Source organism: Corvus hawaiiensis, chromosome 7 (assembly GCF_020740725.1).
Source record: "Corvus hawaiiensis isolate bCorHaw1 chromosome 7, bCorHaw1.pri.cur, whole genome shotgun sequence".
Classification (NCBI taxonomy): domain Eukaryota; kingdom Metazoa; phylum Chordata; class Aves; order Passeriformes; family Corvidae; genus Corvus; species Corvus hawaiiensis.
In genome coordinates, this window is record NC_063219.1 from 14,790,544 (window position 1) to 14,802,787 (window position 12,244).

The 12,244-nt window shown below is 38.3% G+C and overlaps 1 protein-coding gene across 1 annotated transcript in view; it reads right to left on the bottom strand.

The window, feature by feature from the left end:
- The window catches only part of PARD3B (par-3 family cell polarity regulator beta), a 403,293-nt gene that overhangs the window by 246,307 nt on the left and 144,742 nt on the right, over positions 1-12,244 (bottom strand). The window lies entirely within an intron of this gene.

Sequence of the window (12,244 nt, forward strand, 5' to 3'; positions counted from 1 at the left end):
CTTCTCAGACATGCCTTTTTGTAACACCCCATTCATAGGGGGCAGCCTGACATAGTCCCTGTACCAGTAATCACTGGGTCACACATCCAAAGACCACTACAATCCAGTCCACCTGACCACCTTTCCCCCCAAAAGACAGAGCTGTGCCATGGAATGCAAGGCCTGGCTGGGGCACCGCTCTGCTCCTGCTGATCTGCATTTGCCCTGTCTATTACATATTATTATTACAGTGTATTATGGTAAGTTTTCCTCAGTGTGCAATGTATATTAGTAATTGCTAGTTATGTTACTACCATTCCTCATATGGGATTATCATAGTGGAGCAACAGCACTGATTAATCAATTAGCATGGATTCATTAGAGATGAACGATAGAGCAATGTAATTGTGTTTACTGAACAATGGATGACAGTGTGCTTAAAGCCCAGGATTTCTAATAATGATATATACATAACATTATGAATATTTAGAGCACCCTCACTGCAAAGCTAGAGAGACAACAATCAGGATGCGATTCTGTGTGCAAGTAATGCTGGAGCCTGGAGAATGCATAGATGGGAGAGCCACAGGACAGATGGCACAGTTAGATGACTTTTTTTAGCTTTGACTAAATCTTTGTAGAACAGCTACAGCATTTCCTATACTCCAGAATGCACAGGCACGTCTGCACAATACAGTGGCCAACAGTACAAACAGTCAAACCCCCAGGTGTCTCAGAACCATTAACCAAGCCATGTTAACTGTAAGAACATGAAAAAACTGACTGATGCCACTCTATGACATAAACAGAAGCATACAAGGGTAACTGAGAACTTTTTCTCCAGAGGTTTCTCTGAGGTTTACATCCCTTATTGTTTGTCCTTGTCAATGGCTGAACACTAAGCTTACAACAGCCATTAAAGAACATGAACACCAAACTCCCAGACACATCTCTCAGTATATGATTAGTGCCCTTTAGGTCCTAATGCAATAGCCACAGACCCTTCTTCTGTCTAATAGTGGTATACAGACTAGCCAGTAATTCAAATGGACAATAATTAATTTCTTGAAAATACGGTGCAAAGAAGAGATCTTGAAATATAGTTTCTGCTGCACTCTGCCTGAAAGGAAAAACACTTAAAAGGAATGTAAAATGTTACAGGGGAAATACTCTGCTACAAAGTTAAGGTAGAAAACATGTTCTCTACTATACTCCAGGAAATCAGAAATCCTCACGGAGTCCAATACCAGGGTCCCATGTGAGAGACCCAATTTAGAGCATGCCAAGGACCTGAACACTGATCCACTCATCCAGTATTTTCCCAAGATGCTTCCACAATGTCCCAGGGAACCACAATCTGTGATTAGCGTAGAGCTTCCTCAGCTTGGAAAGCAGCCCTTGAATACAAGGTACTAAGAATTATATTGCCTGTTTAGATCAAAGGCACTTTCATTCCTGCAGGGAGTTAAGTATTCCTCCTTTACTTTGTGGGCTGCAAATTTATTTACTTTTCGAAAGATTCACACAATGAGTTTATTTAAAACTTACCAATTTCCTCCAGTCTAAGCGACTTACTGAATCAGTGACTAACAGTATGAGTATTGTCCTGCAGACATCTTTATATTTAACCATTTGTTCCATATGTTTAGAGATGTTAAAGTCTCAAAAGAAACTTTTTACATTTACATGTACATATATAAAAATACATTTGTGTGTGTGTGTATGTGAATGATAAAGTTGCAGATGAAGTTCTTCCATAAATCTTATCTGGTCACAAGGATAGTATGGAGGTCTTCCAACATATCTCAATACAGGAAGGAATTCTCTTTAAAAGATCCTCTCCTTGGCTCTGGGCATTCTACAAACCAAACTGCCCATCTTCATTCTCAACAAAACCTCCTCAGCACTGTGGCAAGGAAAATACATGATGGCCTAAGAAAAATACAACACAAATTAGTCTTGCCAGGCCTCTCTTTGACAGGCAAGCCCTATACTAGACATACTCCTAATTTCTCTGTAGGCACACTTTAAACCAAATTCTAAAAAAGAATTTGTCAGAGAAAAAACAAGCCATCTATTCTGAAGATTTTTGTAAGGGACCATGAGAACATCTTAACCTACAGAGCACCAAGAAAGTAAATAAGAGTTAAAATGTTGTCTGAATCTCTTCAAAGAATTGAGTTGCCTGCATCCAAATGGGAGAAAACATGCTGTCCTACATAAACCCCTTGATCTCAATCCCAATTCTCAATGGAAATTAAGGCAACTGTGCAGCATTTTAATTCTGCTGAACTGTATACAAACCCTTGTTTTAGGATCTGAAAGCACAGGCACAGTGTTATCCTGAATTTATGAGTGAATATTATTAATAAACCTGAATTGACTCCTGTGAGCCAAGACATTACTATCACTGGCTTATCTTAAACCTAGCAGGCAATTTAGACTTGAGACAGATCACCTGAGAGTATATTGTTATTTCCAATAAATCCTTATGAAGCATAATGGTATTTTCAACATCTCCTAGGGTTTTTAAAAGTCATCATAAAATAACCTTTCATAAAATGATCTGGTTCCATGTTAATTACTAACTACATCTTGAAATAACAGCACTGGTTAGTAAATAACTTGACAGCACTAAAAATTGCAGTGTAAGAAGACAGGATTTATCACACAATTGAAAGGAAGCTGGGTGAACAAAATATCTTAAGCAGAGATATAACAGCATATTTGCTGGGAATAAAATAGAACAGCAATTATAAGACCTTATAGATGAATTAAGCTCAGGACATTTTAATGAGCACAGTTGTACCTACTGATCAGATTATGATGGGGACTCCCACAACCACTTTTTTTTTTTTTTTAATTATTTGAAGAGAACAAGCAAACAAAATCCCATGGGTAACTTCAATTTCACACTAAAAAGTTATTATCACCAGAAACAGCTTTTTTAAGGTTACAGGTGGACTTAATTGCACTATAGTTGTTGACTAATAGCAGCATCCCTAATTGCAAGAACAAAGGTCAGAGAACACATTGCTGTTGCTTACGTGAGCACATCAGGTGACATGGACAAATGAGTAACTCTCCAAAAGACAGAAAGCAGCAGGAGTTACCAGCTGTCCTATTTTTTGCATGTGCTTCTGGATAAACGTACTGTTTCAATTCAGTGCCTGTTTCTTTGCTTTGGAGAAAAATACAGGGAAGGTGTACCAAGAGAAGTGTTGGTAATAAAAAGGCCTTCCAGCAAAAATCCCAACTTTTGTTTATTCCTATTTTAAAATAAACATCATCAATTGTATCAATTATTTCCTAGAAACAAAATGTCACAGAGACATATTTAGTATGTAAGTGTTTGCCACAAAGTGGAGGGAAATAGCTAACCTGTGTCCTTGCATGCCTTTGTGGGGCATTTCCTAACCTCTCCACACAAGATGCTCAAGATGGTATCAGAAACACAAAAAAACTACACTCTGAGACAAAAAAGTTCCCTTGTTCCCAGTTCCTCAGAACTTGGAAACCAAAAGTATGGCACTGAATAGCAGAATAAATCTAGTCTGGCTACCTGAGAGGGCCAAGGTCAATCGAGACAAAGTGAGGAATGTGACAGATGCACGAGTGACAAGGTTCAGTCACCTCAGTTCTTCATGAGGCTTCTCAGCTAAGACATGTGAAGCCAGATTGATCTAAACACGAGTATCTCCTTAACTTACAGTTCTCTTAATTTTAAGAAACTTGTGTTGACAGAAAATTTGAGTGGCCTGAAAAGTTAACAAAGTTTTTATATATGTGAATTATTTAAGCTTTAACACTTCAGTACAATATGCTTGGATACAAAGCACAGTACAGTTTTGTTTAGCAGTGAAATGTTTAAAATACTATAACTTATGAAGAAATTCAATGTTAATTATCCAGGTCAGATGGTAATTAAAAATACTTCACAACCAGAAATGCTGAGAGACTGGCAGCATGCTGGGGGTAAGGGTGTGGGTTGTGGTTTATAGATTTTTTTATTTGTCTCACTCCTACTACCTATGTCAAGTTCATCAAAATTTACTATTTAGAAAAACAAATTTAAAGGCATTTTGTACAGTGGAGTTTCTTCTGCTATCACATAGAAAAGCAAAGCTTTTTTTCTGAAGATTTTGTAATTGCATTGTAATAACCCAAAGCACTGTAAGCTACAAGAGTTTGCTTGCATTTTTCTTATATTGAGCACTACTCATCTGCATATTTAACGGCGCCACATCACTGCAATGCATTCTGGGTACTCACAAGTAAAGACATTACCTTTTCTTCTAGAAAGAAAAGGTAGAAAGAAATAGCTTCAATGAGTTACTTTGTGAAGGAAAGAACAAGGTAGACTTCCTAAAGAAAAGCCTCTCATTCAGAGATGAACTTTACCAAATTCAAAAGCAACCGAAGGAAGCATTCACTGCTTTCTTCTGAAAATGAGCTTAATAGTCCAGGAGCTGATACATCCTGCAGGCAAGTGCAATACATCTTAGACAAAAGTTGCCCCCAGTAGAAAAGAAGATCATGGAGGGAATGGCATTTTTTCAAGTGTCTGTGCATAATCTCATGCAGGGCTTTAAATTTCAACCAAAAAAAAAAAGCACTGTGAATTAGGTTTAATATTTTAATAGGAACTACTGGATACATGAAACAAAACACTGAAATAACAGGGTAATACTGACCTGTGTTGCTAAACTGATGCACTGCTGCATTTTAAGCTACTCAGAGCTTCTGCAATTTACATTCACTCCTGTACAATGGTAATGAAGTGATCAAGCCTGGAGATCACAAATACAGGGGCCTGGGGAGCTGAACTCCAGCTCAGAAACTAGTCTGAACGGTTTCCTCAAGCATGAACTGCCTACAGCACAGTGTCGTGAGCACAGAAGGAGGCCAGGTTCTAAGAGGATAGAGATAAGGCTTTCTGTTTGCTTTCTGTATCCTCTCCCAGCAAATAACCCTTTTCTGTTTAAATGGTTATAAATTTCAGTAGAGACAAGTCAGTGAACATTCATTGGAACTTAAAACAGGAACCCAACCAGAACACTTTTGGTATAATTATACTTGATCTGGACTAAAAATTAGTTTGTTTCCTTTGTGCAAGTATCCCCATGGCTGTATCCAACATCTACAGGAACCATCAAGTCTGGAAAACACAAATGTAAGGTTTGAGAGAGCTGAGTGCAAACTGAAATAAAGTTTGAACAGTTTGCTTTTGTTTGTTTTTTTTCCTTAAGCCTGAACTGTCTTACATACTGGTAACAATCAAACAGGAACGGTTTAGCATATGAAAGCAAATATTATTTCTGTTGTTATGGCTATTTGGACATCTGATAGCCTCAGGCAACCCAAAGGGGCCCCAACAACAACAGCTCAACTTAAAAGTCAAAGGGCAGATACCTTTGAAGTGAGAGATGACACAGAAACAGCAGTAGACCTTGAAGTTTGGTCTGACAGAAACAGAACACTTCAGAGTAAATCCTGTTCCTCCTCACAATTCTCTTGAAGGCAAAATAGACACATTTGATCACCAATGATGCTGAATGCCAGAAAACCTCACAGCAAAATGCTCTTCTGACAAATCCCATGGCAACAGGAAAGGCTACCAACATTTCAAAGGGGTTTGGCAAACAGCACTGCGGAATGATTCTTGAAATTTTTAATATCTTGTGACCTAGCTAACTTTTATTATCTGGTAAACATGAGTGACAGAGAACCTCTGTCAAAGAAAACATTAGCTGTGGTCTTGTAAGAGGATCCTTTGATTCTTTAGCATCCAGGCTGAACAGCCGCAGAAGTTTTTAGATAAGAGTGGGTGAAGACTACTGCTCATGAGCCTCATGACTTCAAACTAGTGGAAAAGACAAGACTGGATTTCCAGTTCTGCACCTGGATTGATTTTTAGAGCCCTACAACACAGTTCAGGACACAGATAAGATACAGCTTGAAAAATAAATGCTGGGTTCTAAGAGCCAGTAGTTTCAAAGTGGAAGCCCACAGCTGTGTCTCCCAGATCTTTACCTGTATCCTGCACTGGTGATGATACTGAATGGCAACCACCTTTCTACTGGGAAAGGGGAATACAAGCCACTGTTGCATAGGTGAGACTGTGGTGTTGGGAAAGGACCTCACCCCACCACTGTGGAGAAATCATGCTTGTGCAATTGCTGCTTCTCACCAGTAAGGACAGGTGCATTAATGTGGATAGAAGGCTTCTATAGGGATGTAAAAGCTGTTACACGTTACATGATTTCAAAGCAGGTCTAGGGACAAAGACTTGTCATTCCCTTTTAAATCAAAGATTAATGGTAACTGTGCACCCAAGAATTGTAACAGTAAGAGCACTGGCATTTTTTATTTTATTGCAGCAGACAATGACTTCAACTTGTGGTCAACAGACCTCTAAATTCCTTGACTACTTTTAGAAAGTCATAAAAAGAAACTGTGAAGATCTAGCATAAGATACGCCTTCACTGGAAAATTTTTGGGAGTCAACAAACCAAAAAGAATGAAGTTATATACACCATACTTCAAATTATAAATTGGTTGGCATTTCTGACACTGACAAAGACAATTACTTTTTTGGGTGGGTTTTTTTAGTGAAAGGACAGAAAATTCGTGGCTTTTGTGTTTCAGAGATAAAACTGAAATGTACCAAAGATTACTGCTGGTTTTCCTCCTGGATTCACTTCTGATTTATTTATAGGAGGGCTTTCTACCTTTACCTGCAAATGTCAAAACTGAGCTAGTGACTTTTATATAGTTTCTTGGTTTAATAACTATGGTAGATACAGCACCCATTCTGCCTCTGCCCCTCTCCGAAAATAAACAAAACCTAATCACGTCTAAAAACTAGTTTATATCTCACTGTTCATAGCAAAAAGAAAGAGTTGGGCACAGATAACCTAATTTTCACCTGTTTCTGCTTACTGCATATACACTAACTCAATTTAGATTGATCTGCTAATGTTTGCAGACTTACTACAGCGGCACAAGGCTACTAAATCCATTCAGCTTATTTTTAAAAAAGACAAACCAAGATGAAATGTTGTTCATACTCCTTTTTAATTTTATTTTAGCTCTTTGTTTATCTCTTCACTTCAAAGCACTTCCAATATGAGGCACAGTTTCAGTGTGACAACTTTGTAAAATTAAAATAGAAAAAATGTGCCAGCATCAATCTGCTTTACATTGGAAAGCACAACAGCCTTGAGACAGAAATGACGACTTGTGAGAGTAAGCTATAATGAACCCAGAAGTGCTATCTCCAGTAGGAAAAATATATTAGACTGGGGGATGAACACTCCTGAAACAATTTGTCTTCCTCAATAGGAGTCTCCTGTTCCCCAGTTGCAGCGTACAGCCAGGTCTGACCCCAAAAGCAAGGGAAAATTATCAATATGAATCCCCACAATTCTGTTGGCTAGCACTTCTTATTTGACTTGGAGCTACTTAAAGTCCAAATTAAAAAAAACCTACAGCCCAGAATAAAGCTGAGTCTGCAAGGGACATCCCCCCAGCTGTGGCCCATCACTGGCTGGGTAGGAAGGCAGGAAACCACCCTGGCAGTGGGAACCCCACAGGGCAATCCCACCAATCCACGGGCAGGCGATCCAGCCAGGCCAGAGGCCCGGAAGGTGGGAGCCAAGGCTGGGCAGCAGCTGCACAGAGTTGAGGCTGAGCCAGCCTGTCTGCACTAACCCTGAGCCTCTGCAGGAACAGGGCAGGGAACAGCCCAGCACACAGGAGGACACCAAATCTGCCAGCTCCATCCCCAGCTCCCCAGTTCAATAAAGCCCAAAGTCACGGCAGGACAAACACGTTAGTAAATGTGTTCCTAGTTAAGAGGAAGGCTACAGAGGGTCAAGGGGCTGATCCCAACAGTACCAATCAAGATCTGTGGCAGGTGCACCCAGGTAGCCAGGCCCTTCTCAAATTTCAGTGTTGCTGGAAAATAAAAGTTTTACTCTCCAGTGAGCTGTATTGTCAGACTCCTTGCACAGACATCCTTTCATTACCTGTGAACTGCAATATATTGATCTAGTTCCTATTCTTTTCACAACAACGTACCTCAGGCACAAATTCAATTCTCTCAAAATACATTCTTGGCAAAGGGCATCACATGAATATATATGCTGCATATGCATGTACAGCATTAGTGGGTAGCATTACTTTATATTGCCTTCCCAAAGACATGCCTTCGTGCTAAAAGAAGCTTCCAGTAGGCTCTCCCAACAGGCAAAGAGATTTTTCTGTCTTCTGCTTGAAAATTACTTTTTTTTCCTTAAAGAGCTGGTGAAAGCTATGAACTTGCTTTCCAGTTTTAATGTGTACCTTTTAACTTAATACATGTTCATGAAAATCTTAGATTATTTTAACTACTTAAAAAGAAAAATAAACCTGTTATAAACCGCATATATCACACCAAGGAGTATTTTCTCACTTGGTTTTTGCTGTACAGACTAAAGAGAGCTGCCAACCAGCTCAAATGTGCATGTTTGGTTGCTACAGAACAAAATACTAGCAGCAATGGAAGAGAAAGCTAGACCTGAAGTAACCTTACTTATTAAACAAATAATAAAGAAGTATTTACGAAGTCAACATCATATTCATGTGAATAGAGAATGATAAGTAATAAATTTTAAGTGTTGGATGATTTCAAGAGAATTTAAATCACTATAAACCTAGAATCTGCGTGTTATTCCTCACCTTAATATGGAACCAACACATCAGATGCTAAAAGTCTGATTACTATAAAAGTAATTTTAACAGAACTAACATCAATAATTTGATGTTTTAGACACTTGTGTAGTATTATAAATGCATGTAATTGGCAGCAGATTAATTTCCCAAAAGTCTTATAATTTTTGGCATACTGCCAACATAATTTTAAAAAATATCATTGTATTTATGAGTGCATGCATCTGGTTCTAATGAAATAACTTTACGTGGTAATATCAGTGTTTGTGTAACTGATGACATTAACACAATAAAGTTATCAACACACCTCTCAAAACAGCCTTTTGAAAGTGACAACTACACATATAGTAGTCAATGAAAGGTAAAAAGGCAGAAAATCACAGCTGGGCATTAAGCAATCATCAGGTTCAGTGTTTTGTAAACTCAAGGATTGCTTTGTTATCATTAACATGGTAATCCCTAATCCAGCAGTATTTCTTCTGTTGACAGTTTCTTGCTGTGTTCTGAAGTGCTTCAAAGAGAAAAAGCATACACCATAAATTCTCTTCTGTGTACAAACTAGACTATCAATTTGACCATAAGACAGCACCCATCTCGTACCATCCTGTTACCAATGTATGGACTTGCCTATGAACAGCAATCCAATTTCCCTTCTCTTCTGATGATAGGATGGAGCATTTTCCCAGGCTTACCAAGCCAAAGACAGACAGAGTGGTCTGAAGACTGAAGTGGAACTGACTTCTTTTACCCCAAGTTAATTCTGCTATTTAGAAATATACAGTACAATTAGTAAATAATAAAAATATTGTGTAAAAACTTCTCTAGCCCATTCTGTCTCTAATCCCCTGAACCTCCTTGGAAGGAACATGAGGACTTACAATTAAGAATTTTGCATTTTTTCCACAAGGAGCAAAACATCCCAATTCTAGGTGTTCTTACTACTATACAGCAGACCACCTCAGTCACCAACATTTTCCAGGTACCTTTTGTAGAATATCTTCCCTCAAATATACAACATTACTGAATTCACTCTCAAAAATTCCAAAACATCCAAGGTGGCACATACTTTGCACGAAGGAAATAAGGATACATTCATACATCAGCCACACTGATGTCACAGCTGGTCTTTGTGCCACAGAATTTTCACCAATACCATTAACTAAAAAACCCCAAAGCTTTGCAGAAGCACACAGCAATATGTGATACCTAGGCAACTATGGCAAATGCTAAAAAGATCTGAGGAAAATGTTGCTATATTCTTTTACACCAAATATACAGTTAAGACTATGTTCTTTGGCTGAAAAGAATACCATGACAGAAACTTCTGAGCAACAAACACATTTGTCAGTAAGAATGTGGTATTTCACAGCCTTGACTGATTTATTTATTTTGAAGATGAAACATCTGTGTTTTGGCTACATCTTTTAAAATCAAATTGAAGGGGATAGCATTCTACCTGCTGATAAAGAGATTTTTTTTTAGTGACTTAAAATCCATTTAATCTGGTTTTGCTCCCCAGCCTCTCCTCATTTTATCATGCTTACAATTTCTCATAGAAGTGTTTTACAGAATTCCCCTTGGAATATGCCTCTTCTGCATATTCTGAAAGAGATTCATTTGGGCTTTTATGGAAAGTGTAAAAAGATGAGACAACAAACACTAACTGGCCCTTGCTCAGTAGTGCTGCTTGCAGAACTATCTTTACTCCAAAACAATGTACTTCTGTTTGATTCTCATTCTGTTGTTTGAAGGACAGAAAAATGTATGCAGATCATAAAAGAAAGGGAGGGGTGGGGGCGGAAGTGAACGCCACATCTGAGGAACCTTCACATATTCTTTGACTGGCATGATGCCAGGTGAAAAGAAGGGGGTTCCTTTTGTTTCTGTAAAGCTGACAGATGTACTATGAACTTGATTGTACTTGGTAATTCCAAAAAGCAGAGGAAAGAAAAAGGAGGCAGCCAATTTATCTCCACAGGTGTTAAACGTGTAATCATCTCAGACGCACCCTATCAGATCAATGGAGCAAGCATGCTACAAGAAACAGCAGCTCTTTCATTCTGGGTCCAAGTTCATGTCACTCTAAGACAGCTGCTAAATAGACAACAGCAAAAATACCAACACAGTAATTCTAACTTTAAGATACCATGATATGCTCTCAAAGATACCACAAGATGCTTCAGTGCAGTCACATTACATGGTACGGTTCAAATACATGGAAGAGGGCATGCATCCCTCGGGACTGACACAAAAAGGAAGCTTTTTACTTGAATCTTAGAGGGGAGTTTGAGGATCCATACTGAAACCTATATTAAATCAGGGTTTAAATCAAGATGAATTAAAGGCAAAACTTACTGTTTCTAGTACTTCAAAGCATACAATTAATTAAGAAAAAAAAAAAAGCACAAGCCACTACTCTGTTGAGAAAAAACCCCCCACCAAAAATCTTACAGGAACAACTGTTCCTATAAGGTCTCTCTGGGGGGCATTTTTTTCCCCTTACAATACTGCTTGGAATGTGTAACACTTTGAACTGGCAAATACAGTTCTTAGGATCTGAAATATGTCATAAGAACAACTGTGCCCAGTGAGACCACAGGTATGTCCATCTTTGAATACCAGGATGCCTCTCAAACTGCTGATTGTTGTCCCTTATAGTACAGAGAGATAGTGACAACAATTTGCTCTTGCATCAACACAGTTATTCTACAGCCTAATCACTTCCTTTTAACTGAAGATTTGCATATTTACTATATTGTTTATTTCTTAATTTTATTTATTTAAAGTTATTTCAGGGAAGTTATACTGCTGATGTTACAACAAAAGGTCACGTTAGAGGCCAGAAGCAATCATTGCAATTACTGACAAAAATCAAAGGTGGGATGTTCGTTCAAAATCCTGAAGCTCTCTGACACACCCTTACTATTTTAGTCTATATTCACACTGATCTTAGTTTATTAGTCCTAACTCCAACATGTCAGAACACCTGTGACAGCAAAAGCACACAGTTTACAGAAGCACTAAAATATTCCTCCTCTCATTCCAGTTGTCAATGTCAGAAATTGTTTCATAGGCATGGAGTAAAATCAGGACCTGCTGTCATTAAAAAAAAAAATCTAACAGAATGTGCAAGTTTCAAAGAGACCTATAGTATTATTATTACAACTCAAAAACCTGTAAATCCAGATTAGCTGAGACACCAGCTACATAGAAGAATAAATCTCCAGATTAAAGTGTCTCCAACAAGTTGGGTAATTTACTGGTGAAAAGGCCACACCTAACAAAATAAAATTTTAAAAAAATCCCCTCTCCTTGGAGTGTGAATAACTGTCAATCCTGTAAGAGAAACAAAGCCACACATCTGACTTTTGGAGAAACACAAATATTAACCAGAGTAGAACGTCTTACGACAGTGCGCTGCAAGATAACATATTAAAAAATCCAAAACTCGCGTCTAGGTAAGTGTCAAAGATCTCTGCCATTATTCCTAGTTGTCCATTCAATTGCTACATTTACGGAAAAAGTTACTTACTAGCAGGCATTTCAGTAGGAC